The sequence below is a fragment of the Chionomys nivalis genome, chromosome 3, assembly GCF_950005125.1.
Source record: "Chionomys nivalis chromosome 3, mChiNiv1.1, whole genome shotgun sequence".
In the NCBI taxonomy this organism is placed as follows: domain Eukaryota; kingdom Metazoa; phylum Chordata; class Mammalia; order Rodentia; family Cricetidae; genus Chionomys; species Chionomys nivalis.
In genome coordinates, this window is record NC_080088.1 from 58,590,611 (window position 1) to 58,614,622 (window position 24,012).

At 42.4% G+C, this 24,012-nt stretch overlaps 1 pseudogene; it reads left to right on the forward strand.

Annotated features, from left to right (window-relative positions):
• The first annotated feature begins 415 nt into the window (after positions 1-415).
• On the forward strand, positions 416-11,756 carry LOC130871278 (E3 ubiquitin-protein ligase DTX3L-like; annotated as a pseudogene).
• The last annotated feature ends 12,256 nt before the right edge of the window (positions 11,757-24,012 follow it).

The following is a 24,012-nucleotide window of genomic DNA, read 5'->3' on the forward strand; positions in this document are numbered from 1 at the left end:
CTATGAAAACTAGTAACTATAAGTTGAATTCAGAATCACATCTCAGGAAATATTAATCCAAACAATATAGTTTCAAAGAGCACAAACATGGGAAGATCTTTTTAGCCCTCTGCTGCTCTACACCCTCCCTAGGAAGTCTGATGCCAGTTCTTGCCACTTCCAATCGTGCAACAGAAGAAGGCAACCTGGGACCTTAGAGAAATTACTTCTCCACCAACGTATTCACTGGGGCGAAGGTCCTTGGAGAATTCAGAGAAAGAAAGGAGGAAAGGAGGTGGCTCTGCAGGGAACAGGGAGGGGCCTCCTGGGAAAGGAAACTGAAACTTTGCAGCCCAGGTCTCTGGGGCAGGACTCTTTGCTCTGTCTTGTGAGGTGCACAGTCCCTAAGCGCTAGGTGAGCCAGACGCCGACAGCCATGGCTTCCAGTCCCTGTCCGCCGTCCCCGCTGCTCGTTCGGCTGCCGGAGTCCATCTCCCGGGCCCACAGGGAACTAGAGATATACTTCCAGAGCCGGGCCTCCGGAGGCGGGGAGTGCAGTGTCCAGGCCGTGGGCCCCAGTGCCCCCCACACCTTCGAGGTAAACTTCCTAGAAAGGGCAGGTGAGTCGGGACAGCAGAACCGGGCCAGGGTCGGGTGCAGGTGTCCAGACAGACCCACTCAAGCTTCTCAGGAGAGCCCATGGGAGCATGGCACTGCCTGTGGGAGCCGCTGCCTCCCACAGACTTTCTCCATCCCACAGTGGGGGACAGAGCTTTAGATGTGCCCAGCCCCTGACCTGGTTTGGCTGCTTCCTAGGAATAGCTTCCATTTGCTATCTGAGTTGCCCAGTTACCCAGCAGACAGCCTTGAGAGGAGAAAGGAAAGTATGGAAATGGGAATTGAAGCAGGAACCCAGAGTCCTGTGCTAGCCAGGCAAGTGCTCCTCCAACTGAGCGACACCCAAGCACCTGTTGTAAATAATGATTCCATTGGCTTGTTTCTAAGGATTACAAAAGTAATATATCATCCCTTAAAAAAAAAAAGTCAAAAGCTCCCTGGAGATGTACAATGGGAACATTCTTATGTATTCTTATCTGTGAAACAGTTATTGTATATACATTTAAATCATTCTGAACTTTCGGTTTATTAGTTTGGCAGGGGTTTACCTACATAACTATACAATATCATTCTATGTCATTGAGATGAGGGTTTAAGACCAATTCAGAAGCATAGACTTGCCCTCATCACTTTGAGACAGGGTCTTGCTCTTGGCTGGCCTTGAACTTGTGATCCCCTTGCCTAATTTACTTCTACTGTTAAAGTGCTAGGATTATTAATGTATACCTTCATTCCCAGACTAGAAATGTGTCTTTTAATAACAAATGATGTTCTACAGTAAAGCTTATGCTGACTACTTTTGAGTTCCAGATAACTTTCTCCCATCAACAACCTGCTATGGCAGAATGCCAGACACAAGGCTCAGGTCCTCTGTTCTTATTGGGACACAAAACTCTTCCTGGGGAGACACAACACACATGTCCACTCACCTTGGATAAGGAGCCTACACAGACCAAAGGAAGGATCCCACCAAAGCTCAACTTGATGAACCAATGGCTTTTATCGAGGTTTTTTACAGGACTACGTACAGGAGCAGAAATGACTCAAAGACAGCTGCAGCACAGAGCGCAGCTTAGCATGGGTGACAGCTCATAACCCTGGGAATCTAGAGCACACTGCATAGGCTACAGGTCCTCAGCAGGTCCAAGGAGCTCTGGTCTAAACCTCTTCCAGGCAACTCAGTTCGTTTCTGATTACTGCTTGTCTTCTCTTAGAGTCAGTGCTGCTTTTCTGAGTTTTCCTTGCAGTTCTGTCCTGCCAGTCTCAGAGCGACTCTCAGCAGTCTTTATTGATTACTCTAGCAGGAAGGAACCTAGTGAATCTGGTCAGATTCAGGGACTTCCTCAAGGTATTTTAATTTGTTTACCTTGTGGCTCTATGAACTTCCCTGCAGGATAGAATGTTTTGATCTTGAGGAAATTTAGACAACAGTGCTGCATTATAGGATTCATCCAACTAAACAATACAACATAACATGTATTTCCATAGTGTTTACCTTGTGTGAGGGATTAAAGCTGTCTAGAGATTCTTAAAAGTGTGTGGAAAGCCATGTGTGGTGGCACACTCCTTTAATCCCAGCACTCTGGAGGCAGAAATAGTCAGAAGTCTGTGAGTTCAAGGCCAGTCTGGTCTATTTAAGAAGTTCCAGGACAGCAAGGATTATATATCTCAAAAACAAACAAACAAACAAACAAAAAAAACCAAGCAAACAAAAACCAAATGGGAGAATATGGGTCGCTTGTGTGAAAGTCCTAAACATATAAGGGAGATTTATGGATTTGGTGCTTTCAGAAGTTCCTAGAATCAACCCAGAGAGGACACTGGGGGTCATCTGTAAGTTCTCTCTCATTTCCCTGTGAATGTGTGTTTCATGTCTCCCCTGAAGCTAAGGAGAGAGTTCTGAAAAAGAGAGAGCACCAGATGGTGATTGATGGCAAACCTGTGACCATTTTTCCTGGAAACCACGAAAAAGCCAGTGGAGGACACAAGCTCCAGTCCTCCATCTCTGACACAGCCAGATGAGGCTCCAAGCTCCAGTCCTCCGTCTCTGACACAGCCAGATGAGGCTCCAAGCTCCAGTCCTCCATCTGTGACACAGTCAGATGAGGCTCCAGGCTCCAGTCCTCCATCTGTGACACAGCCAGATGAGGCTCCAAGCTCCAGTCCTCCATCTCTGACACAGCCAGATGAGGCTCCAAGCTCCAGTCCTCCATCTGTGACACAACCAGATGAGGCTCCAAGCTGCAGTCCTCCATCTGTGACCCAGTCTCTGGATGAAGCACTGTCTGATGAAGGGCCTGTTTACAATTCTGATGACGCTATTGTCCAGGAGGTGAGTGTTGACAGAAGAGCTGGCACTGATGCTACAACTGCCCCTAGATCACCGCTTCTGCCCTTTTGGTCCAGCAGCCTTAGCTGGGCACTAGCTGTGAGCCAGATGCTGCTCCAGGTACCGGGCTACAGACGTGAATAAACAGGGACAAGATTCCTGTCCTCATGCAGCCCGTAGTGAGTCAGGGGGTCTGCAGATCGTAAGGAAGTAAATGAACTGAGGAAAAGCACTTCAAAGACAGAGATGTGTAGGGACATAGCCCCACCCATTGGGGGCGTGTTCGCCTCGGGCTAATGTTTACAGATAAATCTGCCGGGCGTGAGCCCAGCAGCCCTTTTTCTTTTGCTCCACTTTTCCGGTACACAGCGGGAACCTGTGGTCCTGTAAGTTTATTTCCTTTTTAAAGCTGTATATATAACTAAAGCTGTACAAATAGGGATATCTGACCCAGAAGCAAGACGTATAATGATCGAGACTTTGGCTTATGAAAATGCAAATGTGGAATGCAAAAGGATTTTGGGACCTTTAAAGCTCAGATCAGCGCCATTAGAAGAATGGGTCTTGCATACACTAGATGTTGATAAATTTGACTATGGCACTGAAGCATGGGTAGAAGAATCAATTTCCAATGGTAAAAGGAGACATCAGAATACCAAATGTTTTAATTGTGGCAAAATGGGTCATATGAAAAGGAATTGTAGACAACGGATTTTCAGAAATAATAATAATGCATCTTCTAGAAATAACAGAAATAGGAGGACTCAGCCTTCAGGTTTATGTAGAAGATGTGGAAAGGGCAGACACTGGACGAATGAGTGCAGGTCTACAAGAGATAGACAAGGCAACCTGATACAGACGGGAAACGTGAGAGGGGGGGCCTCACAGGCCCCCATAGCAAACATGGTTCAGTCATTTCCAGTTACTACAGAGAACGTGACTCGTCAGGACAATTAGAAAGCCCCATGCCTACTGTTACAAGCAATAATGATCAGAAAGATGAGTTCCGTGTGTTTTGGCAAACTTCTATAAATGACCAAAGACCAAAGCTGAGAGTGTGTGTAAATGGCATTTTTATTACTGGCCTGCTGGACACAGGTGCGGATGTAAGTATCATTACCCCAGAATCTTGGCATCCATATTGGCCTCTTCAGAATGTAAATGTTCAGCTCCTGGGAATTGGAACCCTATCTCGAGTAAGGCAGAGCACGAGATGGGTTGAATGTATAGGACCAGAGGGACAAATAGGAAAATTAAGGCCATATGTAGCCAATATTGCAATGAATTTATGGGGTCGTGACCTATTACAACAATGGAATACCCAAATTAACATTCCTGCTACTTCTAGAGCCTATATTTCTGGGGATAATATTAAAAGATATTACAAACGGAGAAAACCGGCCATTCGGGCTGTACAAGAACAAGCAATTGATGTCCCTTCAGAGATACCAACAGCCTTGCCTTTAAAATGGTTGACTGAGAAACCAATATGGACAAAGCAATGGCCTTTAGCTGAGGAAAAGTTACAGGCTTTAGAACAGTTGGTACAAGAGCAATTAGATGCTGGACATATAGAAGAATCTACCAGCCCTTGGAATTCTCCTGTATTTGTGGTTAAGAAAAAATCAGGTAAATGGAGAATGGTGACAGATCTCAGGGCTATCAACAAGGTTATTCAACCTATGGGCCCTCTGCAATCTGGAATTCCTTTGCCCTCTTTATTGCCAAAAGGATGGCCTCTCATAGTTATTGATTTAAAGGATTGTTTTTTCACTATACCTTTACAAAAAGAAGATAGAGAAAAATTTGCCTTCACAGTGCCTACTTATAATAATTCTCAACCTTCGAGGAGGTACCACTGGACCGTCCTCCCCCAGGGAATGTTAAATAGCCCCTCCCTGTGCCAATATTTTGTGAATCAACCATTGCAAATAATACGCAAGAAATTCCCCAAATCGATAGTATATCATTACATGGACGACATTTTGTTATCCGATTCAAACATGGATACCTTGAACAGACTGTTTGAAGAAATAAAAATACTTTTACCAAAATGGGGATTGCAAATTGCTCCTGAAAAGATTCAGAAGGGAGATTCTGTTAATTATTTAGGTTATAAAATAGGTTTACAAAAAATTAAGACACAAAAGGCACAAATTCGGAGAGATCGCCTACGGACTCTTAATGACTTTCAAAGACTATTAGGGGACATTTCCAGTCTACGGCCAGCTATTGGGATAACACCTGATCTAATAATTCATTTGAACAAAACCTTGGATGGTGACAAAGATTTAAACAGTCCCAGAGAATTAACAGCTGAAGCAGAAAAGGAACTGACGATGATTGAGGAAAAATTACAACAGGCACATGTGGATAGGGTAAATCCAGAGCTCGACTGTATTCTCGTCATACTACCATCAAAAATTTCCCCTACAGGAATTTTAATGCAGAGAGATGATATTATCTTGGAATGGATCTTTTTACCACATAAACCAAGTAAGAAACTGAAAACTTATGTAGAAAAAGTCTCTGAGTTAATTATAAAAGGCAAGTTGAGACTTCGTCAACTAGCAGGCATAGACCCAGCAGAAATTATAGTGCCTTTCACTGCTGATGAACTAAAGAAATTATGGGAAGATAATGAACCATGGCAACGAGCTTGTGCTAATTTCTTGGGAGACATTAATAACAACTATCCAAAAAGCAAGAGGCTTAACTTCATAAAGAGAACTTCTTGGATCCTTCCTCGAATCGTCCGTGATACTCCAATAACTGGAGCCCGTACGTTCTATACTGATGCCAATAAATCAGGGAAGGCAGGTTACAAATCAGAAGACTTGGGTAAGGTGGAACAAAGTCCTTATGATTCTGTCCAGAAGGCAGAATTATATGCCATTCTTATGGTGCTAAGGGATTTTAAAGAACCTATTAATATAGTTACTGATTCACAATATGCAGAAAGAGTTATTTTACATATTGAAACTGCTGAATTTATACCTGATGATACAGAACTAACCTCTTTGTTTATCCAGGTGCAAGATTTGATTAGGAACAGGCTTTGCCCTGTGTACATAACACACATCCGATCCCATACGGGTCTGCCAGGTCCTCTAGCACAAGGTAATGCAGAAATTGATCAATTATTGATTGGTAGTGTGCTACAAGCCTCTGAATTTCATAAAAAACATCATGTTAATAGCAAAGGTTTGAAGAAAGAGTTTTCTATTACATGGCAACAAGCTAGGGAGATTGTAAAGAAATGCCCTACTTGCTCTTTCTATAACCAAACGCCACTGCCTGCAGGGGCTAATCCAAAGGGCACCCAAAGGAATGAAATCTGGCAGATGGATGTGTTCCACTTTGCAGAATTTGGCAAATTAAAATATGTTCATCACACCATTGACACGTATTCAGGCTTTCAGTGGGCAACGGCTTTAAGTTCAGAAAAAGCTGATTCAGTTATCACTCATTTATTAGAAGTCATGGCTATTATGGGTATACCTACACAAATAAAGACAGATAATGGTCCTGCTTATGTCTCTAGGAAAATGAAATGGTTTCTTGATTGTTACAATATCAAGCATGTTACAGGTATACCATACAATCCTACAGGTCAAGCAGTCATAGAAAGATCAAATCGAACTATAAAGGATATGTTGAACAAACAGAAAGGGGTGGAAAACACCCCCAGAAATAGGTTACATAGTGCTTTGTTAACCTTGAATTTCCTCAACGCTAATGAGAAGGGAACATCGGCTGCAGAAAGACGTTGGATAATGGAAAAGTCTACTGAACTAAATCAACCAGTTTATTTCAAGGATGTGCTGACCTCACAATGGAAGCCAGGAGATGTGCTGCGTTGGGGAAGGGGATTTGCTTTTGTCTCCACAGGTGAGGAAAAATTGTGGATTCCATCAAAATTGATAAAGGTTCGTTTTGATGAAGAGAAGCCAGTTGGGAAAGATAAATAACAATTCAATCACATGGATGGCAATCATACTGATGGTAAGTAATACAGATAGGTTGGGGGCAGGGTTCTCTTCTTATCTCCACAGGAAAATACCCATCTTCAAAGAATTTAAGGGACCCCTAATATTTAATTACTGATGGAGGGACTTGTTCTGTAAGTATTAATTTTTATATATATATATATATATGTCTTAAACTTTCTTTGCTTTTCCTCATATCTGTGTCTTTCTTTATATGTCAGTATATGTCCTCGTTGTTAATGTTTAAATTTCCCATAACAAGCAACAAATTTTCCTACAGTAATCTTTGAAGTTTCCAGGATGAAGATGGGGCCCCACAACATCAACTCCATCTGGTTTTTATGACGTCATGATTTTTTTTTTTAAAGCGCTAATATTAGACCTGTTTTTTGGTACCAACTACAAGAGACAATTTCGAATGGTGGACATTTTTGACAACACTCTGGTCGGACCTTCTCAAAACGCTCTGAGACTAGTTACAATTTTCTTAGGTCAAAGGTTAATTTGGGAATTTTACCATCATTTGCTTTCACAGGACCCCCTAAGAAGAACGTCGCCCCCATGTCAGCTAGAAGCAATCTTAGAGGACAACGTCCCCTCTCCCAACAGAGTTTGCCCTCAGGGTTGGGGACATCTTTTAGTGGTTGGTTTAGGGTTGAGGGGATGGGGTGATAATTTTTTGAAAAAAAAAAAAAAGAGAGAGAAGAGGAAGAAGAAGGGGGATTAACTGGTTTTATGGGATGATTGGTATTTGTGACTGTTTCTTGTATATTGATATGTTGAATATTGAATGTGAGTGTTCCTACCTCTATTTTTGTATGAGTATGCTTATAACTTTGTCCATATTGTATTGATACATCTACCATATTACATTGTACATTTCTACCTCTGATACTATGACATTGTTTACAGTTGAAGATCATTGTCTTCATATATTGCACAGTTGTTTATTCTTTTAGTCTTCAAAGTTAGATAGGTATTGAGAATTATATGTTTGTCATATTTATTTTTAAGTTAATCAGGTCTTTTAGTTACATAGAGATTATATTTAGTATAGATAGTATGATCTTCAGCCTCTTCGAAGAGCTGTAGAAAATGGCCTTTAATCTAACCTAAAATTTCTGTGCCAAAGAGACACAATTACTCCTGGCAACACCACTCTACTCCCAAGAGAACGTTGAGCACCAAAGACACTCCACTGGGAGCTTGTCTTCTTGGCAGAACTGGCCTTTGGGTTAAGAAAAGCCCATACCTCAACTTCTGACAAAGATACAGAATATCCCTAAGTGGATGAAACAGGATTGTCTTATCTTGCCAAGACAGGGTAGGATAGTCCTAAGAAAGTTCCTTGCCTTTAATAATGGTATGCCAGTTATGTTAGGCCTTAGCCAAAGTTGGTTGACTCAACATTGCAAACGAGACTTTGGGTGATTGCCCAGGTAGTCAGTTGTCTCTGTCAATTGTTGCACATTTTGGATATCTCTTGATTGTTAAGTAATATTTATTCCCTTCTCAGATCTTTGACGGAGTTGAAGATTATATAATTGTAGTTACTCTCTATGTTATGTAGACTCCTTGAGATAGAATGTTTAGCAAAAGTTTTGTCCTCAATATTGTTTGTTATATTTATTATTTGTTATTATTGTATATAGTTGTATTTGGTTTGGTTCTATCTTATTTAGACAAAAGGGGGAGATGTAGGGACATAGCCCCACCCATTGGGGGCGTGTTCGCCTCGGGCTAATGTTTACGGATAAATCTGCCGGGCGTGAGCCCAGCAGCCCTTTTTCTTTTGCTCCACTTTTCCGGTACACCGCGGGAACCTGTGGTCCTGTAAGTTTATTTCCTTATTAAAGCTGTATATATCTATATAATCTGTCTACATTCATTTGCGCCACCACAGAGATGTGGTAGGAGAATAAAAAAGGAGTTTTGTGTCAGAGAGCAACAGGGTGAAGGCATGCAAGGGGAAGATGGGAGACTTCTTGCTGAGGTGACATTGAGCCTGAGGCTTAAATGATGAGAAGGCACCAGCCATTAAAACTGCATTCAGTAAATGATAAGGCTGGGTAAGGTGTGGCAGGCACTGTTGTGGGGCTTGGGGCACAAACACTGTGTGGACTGCTCTTAGGGCCTTGACATCGAGCAAGGGAAACAAAGAAGGGTAAACAGATGTGTATGATAGAATTCTCTCCAGTGACAAGTGCTGGAAGAATAAAGGAGGATGAGAACAGTGACAGAGCCACCGTCCTAAACAGGTGTAAACAAACCCACATGATGCTTCATCTAGAGAACATGAGTAAATTAAAGGACCTAGTGTAGGGGTCTGAGGAAACACTGAAGGAAGACCCCAGACTCAATCAGTATGTAAGAGCGAGGAGTGATTATTATCGGCATATGTGAGGCCGTTCACCTGTACAAAATGGCGACAACCCCGAGGGGAACGGGCAGGCTCCTTTTAAGCACAGCTAAGGGGAGTTTTGGTGACAGTTAGGTCACCTCAAATATAATTGGTTAAGCAGGCTGTAGCTACATTAGTACATTTTTAATTGGCTGTGGTTATAATTTTGCCATTTTAGATCATACTTGGGCAAGGCAGGGTATGTTTTAGGGAGATTACAGGAACTGTCCTTTTTGGTCACTACCTTGAGGTATTGTAGGAGCTGCCTCAGGCCCGGTATGTGCTGTCTCCCTCATTGTCCTTTTAGGAAACTGAAACTCAGGCCCAGCTGTAAAATGGGAACACTTCAGACCTTTCTCTAGCTTCCTGGTTTTGTAGTTAAGAACATTCTAGGCTGAGGGAAGCACACGCACAGGCCTCACAGGAACTGAAGCTCAATGAGGCAAGAGGAGGGGGAGGCAGTGAGCAAGGGAGAGAGCTAGGGACAGGAAAGGGTACTGTGAGACAGGGTGTAGGATTTTATCCAGTGGGTGTCCGAGTCCACTCCAACAGGAATCAGCAAGGGTGCCTGGAGGGAGTGCGAGGTTATAGGAAATGGCAGATTAGGAGAAGTGAAGACAGAAACAGGATAGACCAGGAGGACTGAAGGCAAATACCAAACAGCCCCAAGTTTATTGCTCAGCCAGCATTTATGCTAAATACAGTCAGAAGGCAGAACAAAGGGCGGTCCAGTCAGCTAGCCACCTCCCTGCACTGTCCTTGGGAGGAAGCTAAATCCAGTTCCTTATCTCAGTCAGCTAAGCTGCTTCTGAAGTCTAATAAGGAGGGCCTCCAACTGGCACACCCCATCCCAGATCTTAATAATGTGCCCTTTCTCTTGGGCAAAAATGCTCTTTACCACGGGCTTAATCAGAACTTTTTTACTGGAAAAAGCAGATCAGGCAAGCAAGCTTGAACTCAAATGACTTCTTTAAGTCAGAAATGTTTCCAGATGGAAACTGAGTCACACATGGGCTCCCACAAGTGGGGATCTTCACCTGATATTTTTGAGCCTGATGATGAGGGATCTGGATTGCACTTTTTTTAAAAAAAGATTTATTTATCTTAGCTATATGAGTACTCTATGTACATGTATGACTTTACGTCAGAAAGGAGCATCAGATCCCATGACAGATGGTTGTGGGAAATGAACTCAGGTCCTTTGGAAGAGCAGCAGTGCCCTTGACTTAAAAAACAATAAAGCACTCAAATACACACTTTGTGATATATCAAGTCAATAACTTTGATTGGTTTGTCTAATCAGCATCCAGAGACAAAGCAGTATGTCTTCAAAAGAATGGCACTGTCCCTACTGTCTGGAGAGAGCTTAAATGTGAATCATGAGACACCCATGGATGTCGACAGGAATGACACAGAAGCAGCTTCACCTCCTCTCAGAGGCTCTGCTGACTGCTCTGGGGCCTTGAAAGTAAATGATAAAAAAGACTCCTGTGCCATCTGCATGGAAACCATTAGCAACAAGCCTGTGCTCCCTAAGTGCAAGCATGAATTCTGCTCCTCTTGTATCACCAAGGCCTTGTCATTCAAGCCTGTCTGTCCTCTGTGTCAGACGTCCTATGGTATCCAGAAAGGGAACCAGCCACAAGGAACCATGACTTTCACCACTTCAAGACAGTTACTTCCGGGTTATGAAGACTGTGGCACAATTGAGATTCAATACATTATAGAAAGTGGCATCCAAACAGTAAGTGTACCAGGGAACGTGAGTTTCTTTTGGCTCTGCTAGAGTTACCAGCACCCAAGGGGTCATTCTGTATCCTCTTAGACGCTGATTTTCCCGGGTACTCATTCAGTGATTGTGGTAGGGACACAATAGCTCTTAGAGGCCATACTGTTCGCTTAGAACTTGGATGTCTTTTCAGCTATTTCAACAGTGTTGGAGGCTGAATCCAGTCCCTTGTGCATGCCAAGGAAGCAGTGCCAAGCTGTGCATCTAGCCTTTCATGACTTTTTTTTTTAGGTAGAGACCATATGTCAGGATGGGGGGAGTTGGGTGGGTATGACTGTAATCTGAAGAGGAGAACTATGAATTATTCAGAATATGAGCAAAACAGCATTCTCTTTTTGGTTTTCAGTAGACTTCACCTATAATGCATACACCTTTAGTAAGTTTCAGAGGCATGCCATTTTTTATTTAATATTTTCCTTTCCTCATACAGGATGAGCACCCAAACCCAGGAAAGCCCTAACATGGAACACGACGAACTGCATACTTGCCTGATAATCAGGAGGGAAGAAAGGTCTTGGGTCTGCTCAGAGAAGCCTTTAACAAAAGGCTGATTTTCACAATACGAGACTTTCGAGTTCCAGGAGTGTCTGATGTCGTTACATGAATGAAATCCATCACAAAGCATCCCCATTTGGAGGACCAGAAAAGTAAGAGCCCTTTGAAATATAATGATGGCTGAACAAATTATAGGGGGTGTTAAGTGCTGCGGTTTGAGGCTGTGGTATGAAGAGGCATTCCAGCAGTAGATGTTAGCTCAGTGTCTTAGCTAGGGTTTCTTTTGCTGTGACCCATTTAGAGGTCTTTTTAAAAAAAAAATCTGGATCTGTCTTTGTATCTATAATTATTTTCTGACCAGAAGCACCTTTTAAAAAAAAATGCTAAATGGGCATGGCTAGGACCAACTCAGCAGTCCTGCCTGTTGGCTCAGCCCAGTCCAACATTGAAGAGGTCTGTTCACTGCTTCTGAGACTGCCAGGTGGGAGCCATGCTCACCACCTAAACTCTGGTAACCAGCTGGCCCATACTGCCACCAAGTAACTTGCAGCACAATGCCCACAAACCACATTCAAGTGCTCAGCCTTTTGAAAGAGTTCATACTGACAGCACAGTACCCAAAGCTTCTACTTTGGAACCATGCTGTGTGTGTGTGTGTGTGTGTGTGTGTGTGTGTGTGCTACTGAATCAGGAGCATCTCTTAAAGGAGCCACAGCACACTGTCAGCAAACATAGCCCATCCAAAATAAAAAGCATGGCTAAACTTTTTTGTTGTTGTTGTTGTTTCTTTGTGTGTATGTGTCTAGAATTCCTTTCCAAGATCTCTCAGGTTTTATGTGGATTTAGCTCATGCACATTGGTGAGTCAATCTGTTGGGGCAGCTCCTTTTGCTCCTTTAGCCAATAACCTTTAAGATACCTGCCCACTTGGGTGTGGTCTCTTTGGCTTGAAAAAGCAGCAGTAGCTGTGCACTCCCTCTCTTGCTTTGAACTCTGCTTCTGGCTACCAGACTCTTTTCCTGATCATGCAAGAGGGCTGTTGTCTAGGACAGTGATCTGTAAGTTTTCCCCTTTAAATAAATAACCCTTTGATTAATCATAATTCCAAACTGGTATGGGATTGTTTTGTGATTTACTCCTTTAGCAATCTATAGTTGGAGGCTGCCAATTCATTTTCTGACCACCCTGACTCAAAATAATCACACAGAAATCTGTATTAATTGCAATATTGTTTGTCCGATAGCTTAATCGTATTTCTAGCTAACTCATATCCTAAGCTAACCCATCTCAATTATTCTGTGCATTATCACAAGGTTGTGGCCTACCAGTAAAGTTTTGGCAGGTCCCAGTGGAGGCATCTGTCACAGGCAGTGGCTATGTGGCTTTTCCTTGACTCCACCTTCTCTCTCCTCCTCTATCTGCTTGTAACTACCACCTTGCCCTATTCTGCAAATCCACTGGCTTTATATGCTTTATTCAATAAAGCAACACATAGACAGAAGGACTTCTCAGACCAGAACTGCAAGCATGTTAGTCTTTCCCCACAGATTAGGGCTATCCTAAAATCCCTTTCACTGTGCTGAGGCAACCAAACTGAACCCTGGGAGGAAGTCAACAGAACAGGCCACTGCTGCCTTTCGGGAAGTTTCCACTGTGCTCCAAGGAGAGAAGATTCTGCGTTCCTGGAAGTTTGCTTTTGTGATAAGATGGAAATCCTCTTTTTAATTCCGTCTCTCAGTTTTTTATACATTTGTAGAGAAATCATAAACAACTTGAACAAGGACGACCCCCACAGGAGAGAAAGTGAACACCACTGAAGGCTTAAATGGCAGTGAGTTGGTCAACATCAGCTTGCGGGTTGTGGGGAGGCAGTGGTGGAGAGCCGCCCTGGAAACGCACAGACAGCCCACTCTCTCTCTGAAGGCTGGGAGTTTTCAAAGCCTCTGGAGGGTTTTCTTCTGATTTAGGGTTGGTCAGTTTGACATAAGACAGGATGACTGGTGGGTCCACACTGTTGTGTACACTCATCCTGTCCCTACCGCGAATGTGCTGAACCAGTCCCTCAGCAGTGGGAGCCCTACTGACAGGAGAAAAAGCCCACAAGGCCTTTGTTTTAGGCTTTTGTCTCAGATCCAGAAGGAAAGGAGGAAGTCAGACATCTTGGTAGTTCTCCATCTTCATTAGTTAGTCGTGGCCCCTCTCCCTATCTGTCTGCCTGACTCCTCGTCCCTCAAGATCACAGCTTCGTGGGTGTAGTTGCCACCTCAGAGTTATGCATTTCTCTCTTTGAAAATTCATGTGTGGGAGTCACACCTTTTCCTCAGTCTGGTGTGTCCAATACATTCTTTGGCCTGGTTTCCATATATGTTTACAATATGTCCAAATTCCAATCCTAATTTACCCCCAATAAGTGTATAGGGTAACACACTTTCTACTCTCAGGGATCAATTATTCATCTGTCTGTGCTGCACGGGTGATGTGGGACAAACAGTGCAGTGTGTGTGTCCACACTTCCCACTATCTTCAAAGTGGAGTCAAAGACTGCATGTAAATGGAGTGTTTGCGAATAAAGCTCAGTTTGAAAACCCCCTGTCCACAGTAGGGTGTAACTTAGAGCAGGACCTGATCCCAACATCTCTCTCTCACCACATATGTTTGGATTTTTTTCTTTACTTGTAAAAATAAAGGTTTATTAGATGTTATAATTATAATTCTGCTGGCCTGCCCAGTCTCCTGTGTACCCTGTCCCTTTAAGAGACACGCTCTGCCCACTCCCTATCTTCCCCTTCCCAAGGAGGCAAGTTGATCCTGCTTCCTCCCTCCCCTTCCCTACCCCCCCTCCTTCCCTTCTTCTTCTAAGGAGGGAGCTTCTGCCTTCTCCTATTCCACACTTTCCTCTTTCTTCTCTTTTTCCCTCTATATCTCTCTCACTCTTTCTCTTTTCTCTTCATACTCTCTTACCCTTACTGTTTTTTATTAATTTCAAAATTTTATATTATGTTAGTTTATATTTTTATCATGTTTGAGAGGAGGAGATGTGTAGTGAGGAGCTGCGGGCTGCATTCCTGCCACCCAGCTCCCAGCCACCTGGCTAGCTTATGCCCCAAAATAACAACACACAAACTGTATTCATATAAACAGTGCTTGGCCCATTTCTATTAATGTGTGTAGCACCACAAGGTATGCTTACTGGGAAAATTCTAGCCTATGTCCATCCTGGGTCGGAGCTTCATGGCATCTGCCCTGGAGAGCAGAGGCATGGCATCTTACCTCACTTCCTCTTCCTCCCAGTATTCTGTTCTGTTTACTCCACCCACCTAAGGGCTGGCCTATCAAATGGGCCAAGGTAGTTTCTTTATTAACCAATGACCTTCCTCCATCAGAGATGTCAGGGGCCAGACAGACAGAGAGACAGAGATGGAGGAAGCAGGAAAATAGGATATACAGATTGAAAGAAAGGTAAAAATTCCAAGTTAAAATGTAGAGGAATATAAACAGGCTAAATTAATTTATAAGAACCAGTGGGACAAGCATAGAATAAGGCCAAGTTTTCATAATTAGTAGGAAGTCTCTGTGTCATTATTTGGGAGCTGGCTGGTGGGACAGAGAAAGAGCTCAGATAAAGTGATGTCACTTTAAGACAATACCCCTCTTTTTGCCTTTTTAATTTTATTATTGTCTTATGCATGTGAGTTTTTTTTTATTTTGTTGTTGTTGTTTGCCTACATTTATGTCTGTGCACCACACAGATGCAGTGCCCTTAGGGGCTGGAAGAGAGGGGCATTGGACCCCCTGAAACTGAAGTTACAGATGGTTGTGAGATGCCATATGGGTGCTAGGAATTGAACCCAGATCCTCTGGAAGAGCAGCCAGTGTTCTTAACCAACTGTTGAGCTGTCTCTCCAGTCTCTTTCTGTCTTTTTAATTTTAGTCGTCTTTCTGAGATAAAATGGTTATCTTATGCTTTTCTTTGCTTTTTTCCTCTTTCTTCCATTTTGAGACAGGATTTCTTCATCCAGGCTGGCATTGAATTGTCTATGTAGCTGAATCTGACCTTAAACTCTTAATCCCCCTGCCTCTACTTCTACTTCTAAATTGGGATTACAGATCAATGACATCATGACCTGCTTCATGATGATTTTCATTTGCTTTAGTTTCCCCTTGAAGTTCTTGGAATCAAACTAGGGCCTTGTATATTTCTATGTTGCATTTTTTTTCTTCCTGTTTTTTTCCTTTTTATAGCCAGGGTCTCACTGTGTAGCCCTGGCTAATCTGGAACTTGCTATCTAAGATAAGCTGGTCTCAAACTCACAAAGATTTGCCTGCCTCTATTTCCTGAATTCCATGATTAACATTGTGCACCTGAGACCAGTCCACTGCATGTCTGCCTGGTACCTGCAGAAGTCAGAGATGACATAAGAACCCAGGGAACTGGAGTTACAGTCATGTGTCAGGATTTGTGTGCTGGGATTTGAACCCCAGTCTTCTTCAAGAATGACAAGTACTCTTAACTGCTGAGAGACCTGTGTCACATACAAAAACTTATGCCTATTTTACAGCTAGGGAAATGGAGCTAAGTACTGGAGTTTCTCAAATAACTAAGGACAGGTATATCATATAGCCTAGCTATACCACTCTTGGGTGTATGCCTCAAGGACTCTTGAGACAACATAACATAGAGGTGAATGACATTGTGTTTATTCCTGCACTGCTTACAATAGCTAAGAAATGGAACCAATTTGGATTCCATCAACCAATGACTGGACAAAGAATGTGTGGCACATATACACAAGTTTTTTTTTTTTTTTTTTTTTTAGTTTTTTTTTTGTTTGTTTGTTTGTTTTGTTTTTTGTTTTTGGAGATAGGGTTTCCCTGTGTCACAGTTCTAGCTGTCCTGGAACTAGCTCTTGTAGAGTAGGCTGGCCTTGTACTCACAGAGATCTGCCTACTTGTGCCTCCTAAGTGCTGGGATTAAAGGTGTGTGCCACCACCACCTGTCATATACACAAGTTTTTATATACTTTAAAGAAAAATTAAATCATAGCATTTGTGAGGAAGTGGATGGAATCGGAAATCACATAGTAAATGAAATAAACTATTTTCAGAAAGATGGATGCTACATGCTTTTTCTTTAAAGTGGAACATAGATTTAAATTATGTATTTGTAGATATTTGTATGTGTTTGCATTGTAAAAGCAGAACAAGAGAGGAACAACTCTTTCTGTTGCATTATTTTTGAGATAGTTTTTTATGTAGCCTTGGTTGGCTTCTAACTTATTCTATAGTGAAGGATGACCTTGATCTTCTAACCCATTTGCCTCCTTCTGAGAGATTAGAGGCTTGTGTCACCGTGCTGGGTTTATGTGGTTCTGAAGGTCAAACCCAGGCCTTTGATCTTCTTGATAGGCCCTCTTGCAATTGATACAGCCTTGGGAGGAAGAGTTCTTCTTTATTTTTCATTTGTTTATTTTATGCATATAAGTGCTCTATCTGCATGTACACTTTTATGTCAGAAGAGGGCATCAGATACCACTTTAGATGGTTGTGATCCACTCTGTGGTTGCTTGGAATTGAACTCGGGACCTCTGGAAGAGAAGTCAGTGCTCTTACCCAGTAAGCCATCTCTAAATCCCAGAAGAGCTCTTAAGGGAGGGAAGAGAAAAAAAGAGAGAGATGGTAATTAAATATATGAGACATGAAAGCATGAGGTGGGGGTGTTTAGGGGGCCAGCAAGAGGAAGACAGAGGAATGGGGGAGAGCAATGGGAAAGGGGGATGAATTAGAACTAAATATAATGGTACATATGCATGAAAATGCCACAATAAAACCCATTACTTCAGATGCTAATGTTATGCCCGGATCCATGAAGTCCCCCCAAAACCAACAAGGAGATCCAGTCCTGTAGGTAAAAGAGAAGAGCCTTTATTTTATACAAGTTTGCAAACTTGGTTTCTCCATGTGTCTAACATATTGGAATAATGGGAGAGCCCCGAGCTCTGTTAGAATTGGGTTTTTATAGTAGTAAAGGTGGGGTTGAGGGGTTGCTAAGGTTCAGGACCCTGATTGGCTGACATTTGTTTAGGAGTATCCTGGTGAATGCTGGCAGGTAATCCTATCTACACGGTTGGAACATTAGGAATTTCCTGTTGATGGTCTGTTCTTGGGTGGTGCCTGGGTAATCCCAGTTAGTGGTCCTTCCTGCAACTAGGTATTGCCTCAGGGTAAACTACTGAGACTCAGACCTTTATTAATTAAGCTTATCATAACTCGATCCCACTGTTCCTATTAAGCTCATCATGGCTGAGTCCTACACTAACTTTAAAAATTAATCATAATTTTAGGAAGAAATGGACCTTACTCTTAAATGACTTGCTCAGTTTGAACAGCTAACAATTGAGACAGAATTCTAAATTACACATCTTGAGTTCTGACTTTGAATCCTCGGGCATCGAGGGAGTAGGTGCCCCATTGGCCTGTCTACCTGGCTTTTCCCGAGATGGCTGGTAGAAAGGCTAGAAAGGGTTCCAGAAAGACAGGGACAGAGTCAGCTTCCCTTCACAGCGAGGTAACTAGCAGTTTTCTGTAGGACATATTCAGGGAAACCTGAAATCTAGGACAATCAACTACCCATGGACTCAAGGACTGCTGTGTTCAGTGCATGCAACTGGATGTTTGTGTAGATGAATACTGGATTCTACTCATCAAGGCTACAGTTGCTGCTGGTGTCAAACCACACATCCACAAATCTGATTGAACAACAGCAGACTGTGGACTGTGGAAGGGTTAATGGATTCCTTGTGATCTCAGGATGCTAAGTCCTTGAGCCCTCCCTCCCTCCATCCATCCATCCCTCTTTCCCTTCTTCCCTCTCTCCTTCCATTCTTTCCTTCCTCCATTCTTCCCTTTCTTCCTTTGGTTTTTCAAGACAGGTTTTTCAACACAGGTTTCTCGGTGTAGCTCTGGTTATCCTGGAATTCACTCTGTAGACTAGGCTGGCCTCAAACTCAGAGATCCACCTGCCCCAACTCCTGAAAAGACAAAACAATAAAAAAAAAAAAAAGAAAATCTTGACTTCCGAGTCTATCTTTTTAACCAGTATATATGAGCCCTCAGGTTGCCAGTGAGCCTTAACAGTGAGAGATTTTACTTTTATGATGATGGTCTGTATTTCTGAGTAGGCTTTGCTTTTCATGAAAAAAAATCTAGTACAAAGCAACAAGATCCAAGTAACTGATTGATTCTGTGGTTTGAAGTCAGATTAACATTATATAAGTAAGAAGTTAATGTCATGTAGCTCTCAAACAAAGATACATTATCTCCTAGAAGGTCCAAGTTCAACCACCAGCCAGGCTATGCAGATCCACCTCCTTATTTCTCTATAACTTTGACCCACTCTTAGCTCTGCGGTCCCTCTTTCTTGTTGCTCCTCTTTGCTGGCAACTCCCCATTAGCAGGAGATGCAGACCTTCCCTTTACCTGTAGATGGCATGCCTGTTGCTCAATTCGGGTTGCAGATCAGTTTTTACAATGCAGACACCCAGGTGCTAGGCCCAGACTGTTGGACTAGATGCCCAAACATCAGGGAAGAGTTGCTCCAGACACCACTCACATAACCACAAATTGATGCAAAAGCAAGAGGATTTTTATTCTGTCATGACAGGGTCCTTCAGGTTCGGGATATGAAGGACATCCACAGCTGTTACAGCCCATCTTTTAAAGCAAAAAGCCACAGAGACAAGGGGGGGGGAACCTGTAGGTTGTTTTCCAACTTATTGGATTGGCTTATTCAAAAAGGCTGTTACCAATAATTAGCTGGAGAGTGATTGCCAGATCAGATGAGGTAAAGGGAAACTTCTGAAGGTCACTTTGCCCCTTCCCAGGGACTAAGTCAAAACATCAGTAACTGAGTCAACACCTAAGGGTTATCATGCCCCTATTCAGGGAGATGGAAAGTTTCCAACATCTCAGTACGTGCATACATAGCTATTATGTCCTTGGTTTTAAGGGGAGGTGGGGAAGTACTGAGAGTCATCAGAAATGACTTTAGATTTTTCTTAAAGTTTTACATTTTCTTAGGGTTGAGGGGGCTTGCAAATGCATTTAGAGTCTTTCAAGACATCCTTATTTCACCTGGCCAAGTGTGTGGTGTGAAGGCGAAGGCGTAAGTCACAAACAATCCCACGCTAGTTTGGAATTATGATTAATATAATGGTTATTTATTTAAAGGGGAAAAAAACTTACAGATCACCGTCCCAGACAACAGCCCTCTGCGCAATCAGGAAGGGAGTCTAGTCACCTGAAGCGGAGCAGGAAGTAAGAGAGAGCGAGGAGGGAAGTGGCTGCTTTTTTAAAGGGAGAGAGACCACGCCCCAATGGGCTGGTATCTCAGTGGCTATTGGCTGGAGGAACGGAAGGAGTTCCCGCAACAATGGTGCAGGACACAGCAGCTTTCAAAATCAGTCCAAGGGAGTCTATTATACAGCTGTAGCTGAAAACCGCTGTTTTGAGTTTTTCTTTAGAATTCCACCGTCTGACCTTGAAATTCGCCTCCGTTTATACAACACACGTTCAAGACTAATGGAAAACTAACCCTCCTGAGAAATTCTGAGGCTTTCTGATTATGAGCCACTAGAAACATTAGCCTTTGGTGTAGTTAATGAGATAGCAGAGGATGCAGACAGCTGTTTTCTCTGTGTTCTCCAACGAGCAAAGACCTTGGACTACCTTGGAGTGTGGACTCAGGACCTTGTCCTGAGATCAGCAGGTTGAACAGCTGAATCTTGTGTTTTTACCCCAGGATGATCTGACTCACATGAATCAAACTCAAGGGGGTGACTTTATGAAGCTGGAATTGTAATTACTTAATTTGCAGTGGGAAAGATGATTGTCATGGTTACTGGTGATGGTGAGTGCTGCAACTGAGTTTTATGGGGGTGCTCAAAGAATATAATCAGACCAGGAAAGAAACTGGATGGCGTAACATTATAGCTCATTTATTTCTCACACTAGGAGGAGGCTTAGGTGGCTCAGCAGATGAACTGTAAAGCCATCTCTGGCAGGGTTCAATGACATCTCACTGCTGAGCAACCACTGATAATAATAATGGAAAGTTAAAAATAAACTCTTGTGCTGGGTGTGGTGGCACATGCCTTTGATCCCAACCAGCTTGACACAGAGAAATCATGATTTGGAAAACCTAGTACAAAAGAGTAGGTGTAAAGAAACAGGAAGAAATATGAACCAAAAATTAATAAACTAAGAAGTTTTCTTGCTGTTGTTTGAGATACGGTTTCACTGTGTAGTCTTGGCTGGCAAAGAATATATAGAAACGCTCAGCCTCTGCCTTCTAAATGCTGGGATTAAAGGTGTGTACTGTCATGCCCAGTTAGACCGGAAAAAGTTGTTTGTTTGCTTGTTGTTTGTTGCAAGATGGGTTTTCTCTGTGTTTTCATGACTGTCTTGGAACTTGTTCTATAGACAGGATGGACTTGAACTCAGAGTGATCTCCCTGCTTCTCCCTCCCTAGTGCTGGGAGCACTACCTGGCTTAGCTACTCTTTTTTTTTATTTAATTGATTTTTATTGATCTCTACACTCTTCTCTGCTCCCCTCTCTGCCTGTCCCCTCCCCCTTCAACCCTCCCCAAAGGTCCCCATGCACCCAATTTACTCAGAAGATCTTGTCTTTTTCTACTTCCCATGTAGATTAGATCTATGTAAGTCTCTCTTAGGGTCCTCATTGTTGTCTAAGTTCTCTGGGATTGTGGTTTGTAGGCTGGCTTTCTTTGCTTTGTGTTTAATATGAGTGAGTACATGTGATAAACGATTCTTATCATTGCAGTTGGAAGTGTCGTCTTTCCTGAGGTCATCTGACAAAATTAAATGGTTACACGAGATGGTTTGTAAATGAACTTGCCATAGAGGCAGGAAAGAATAAAGGCTAAAAAATATTTAACCTAAAACTGTTTTTTTTAATATTTATTTATTTATTATGTATACAGTATTCTTCCTATGTGTATGCCTGAAGACCAGAAGAGGCCACCAGATCTCACTACAGATGGTTGTGAGCCACCATGTGGTTTCTGGGAATTGAACTCAGGACCTTTGGAAGAGCAGGCAATGCTCTTAACCGCTGAGCCATCTCTCCAGCCCCTTGTTTTTTTTTGTTTTTTGTTTTTTGTTTTTTTTTTTTTTTTTGTTTGGTTTTTCGAGGCAGGGTTTCTCTGTAGCTTTGGTGCCTGTCCCGGAACTAGCTCTTGTAGACCAGGCTGGCCTCGAACTCCCAGAGATCCGCCTTCCTCTGCCTCCCGAGTGCTGGGATTAAAGGCGTGCGCCACCACCGCCCGGCTAACTGTTTTTGTTTTTATCCCCTGGTGACTATAAAATATATGGAGACATAATTTTTTTGTTCAAAGACAAGAAGGCCACACCTCCTAATAGTACTTCTTCCAGTGAGCCTGTAGGGGCCGTTTTCACTCAAACTACCACAGTGCCTACTTGCCAAGGAGGCTAAAGGTTGTTTTTGCCCCTTCCACACCCATCTGCAAGTCCACTGTTTCCTTAGCACAGCTGATGTAGGAAACCACAGATATTGGGGTCCAAAAGATGAGAAATATCCTAACAGTAGTTGCAAAAATGTATTTAATTTTCTTCATTGCAAGGATGGTAGGATGACCATCATGATGTTAAAGTAGAACAGGTTTTTGGATTGCACAGGTTTTTCCTGCATTAGGAAATAAAACTCAATCCATTTTTCTTAATTTTCCCCCAGATGTCTGACCACCTCCATTGATGTAGCAGTTTTGATTCCTCCTACCTAAATCTATTGTTTACTCCTATGCCAATATACTGTGTGTGTTGTAAAACACTGAATTTAAAGGGTAAGATAAAACACAAATAGAAGTTTTAATACTTTCTCAATTGCAAAATATTTTGGAAACCATAGAAGTGAGTCTGTAGAATATCTATACAATTTACTAACCACTCAAAAGTAGTTGTAAAATGAAAAATTGAACTTAAGCATTTATTTCTGTCTTACCCTTCTGAAATTACATTAAGGCAATAAATAAAGAAAAAAGGGAGTTGGAAGAAAAATAACAACGAACAAAAGATAACATATTTTACACGATGAGAACCAGCTAGCTTGTTGGAGTAACTGAGTGGAAAACAATACAGAGAATGGCACCACCAAAGACATAGACTTGGAGGCCACAGGGACCTGGGAGGAATGGAGACAGTATGAAGATGAAGGTAACATTGGGTGACATCCTGCATCAGTGGCATCAGCCCTCAATGCCCTGCCATATCCTATACAAGTTCTTTTCTTTAATTGAGATTATTAGTTCACCACAGAAATAGGACCAGAGAGATTCCGGATGTAGGGCACCAGGGCCTGGTGAGATGAGCTAGACAGAAAACAGTGTTAGAGCAGGTCCGTGCTGAGCTGTGAGTCCCCCCGTCCCTGCATGCCTTGCAGAGTAGAACATGGTCTGCTGTGCCAGTGTTGAAGTCTGCTGTTCTCCAAGCCTCTTTTGCGGAGGTTTAATGTTTAAGGAAGGTTTCTACCTCAACAAAGACAGAGGCCAGACATAGAAATGGAAAGAGGAAAAAAAATTAAAGATCTCATCCACATAATCCAAAGTATATAAATATTTTCCAGGCATGGTGTCACACGCATCTAATCCCAGCATTAGACAGGCAGAGGCAAGTGGATTTCTGTGTGTTCGAGGCCCACGTGGTGTACATGGTGAGTTCGCGGATGGCCAGGATATATGTGTGTGGGGGAGTGTCTTTCATAGTGATAAAATATCTAACATTTGCTCAAAGTTTTGTTCATGCCGGGCACCTTTGATCCATTACCTCTGTTGGTCAAATATCGTGGAGCAGGACACACTCTCTCAGCCTGTGTGTGACTCATGAGGAACGAGGAATCTCGCATTGGAAGAAACTGGTGGAGCCAATTCCCAACCAGGATGTCAAAGTGCAAAGTCCTTGTTGTTATGCACTCAGCCCAGCCGTCTTAAACTTTGACCAACGTGGTGAAACCACAACCTTGATTAAATACTCACTGTGCTGAAGCCAGCCACCTAGTTTCCTAATTACTTGTATGTAGGAGGAATCAAATGATTCAGATAAAATTGCCAATTTTATTGTGTTTCTTGTTAGCATCTGAACTTTTTACCTTTTCTATTTTTCAGTTTTGAAAATATTTTGACAACAGTATAATAACTATCTTCTAACACATGGACTCTTTTATTCAATAGTTGCTTAACAATTGCTAGGATAAATGATGAACAGGCTCTCATAAAATCCTGAAGTTCTTTCACATTTCTAATTGACACACATTGTTTTCAGACTTTTACTCTCTTTTAATACAATAATATAGTGCAAAAAACTTAAATTGCTCTCTCTCTCT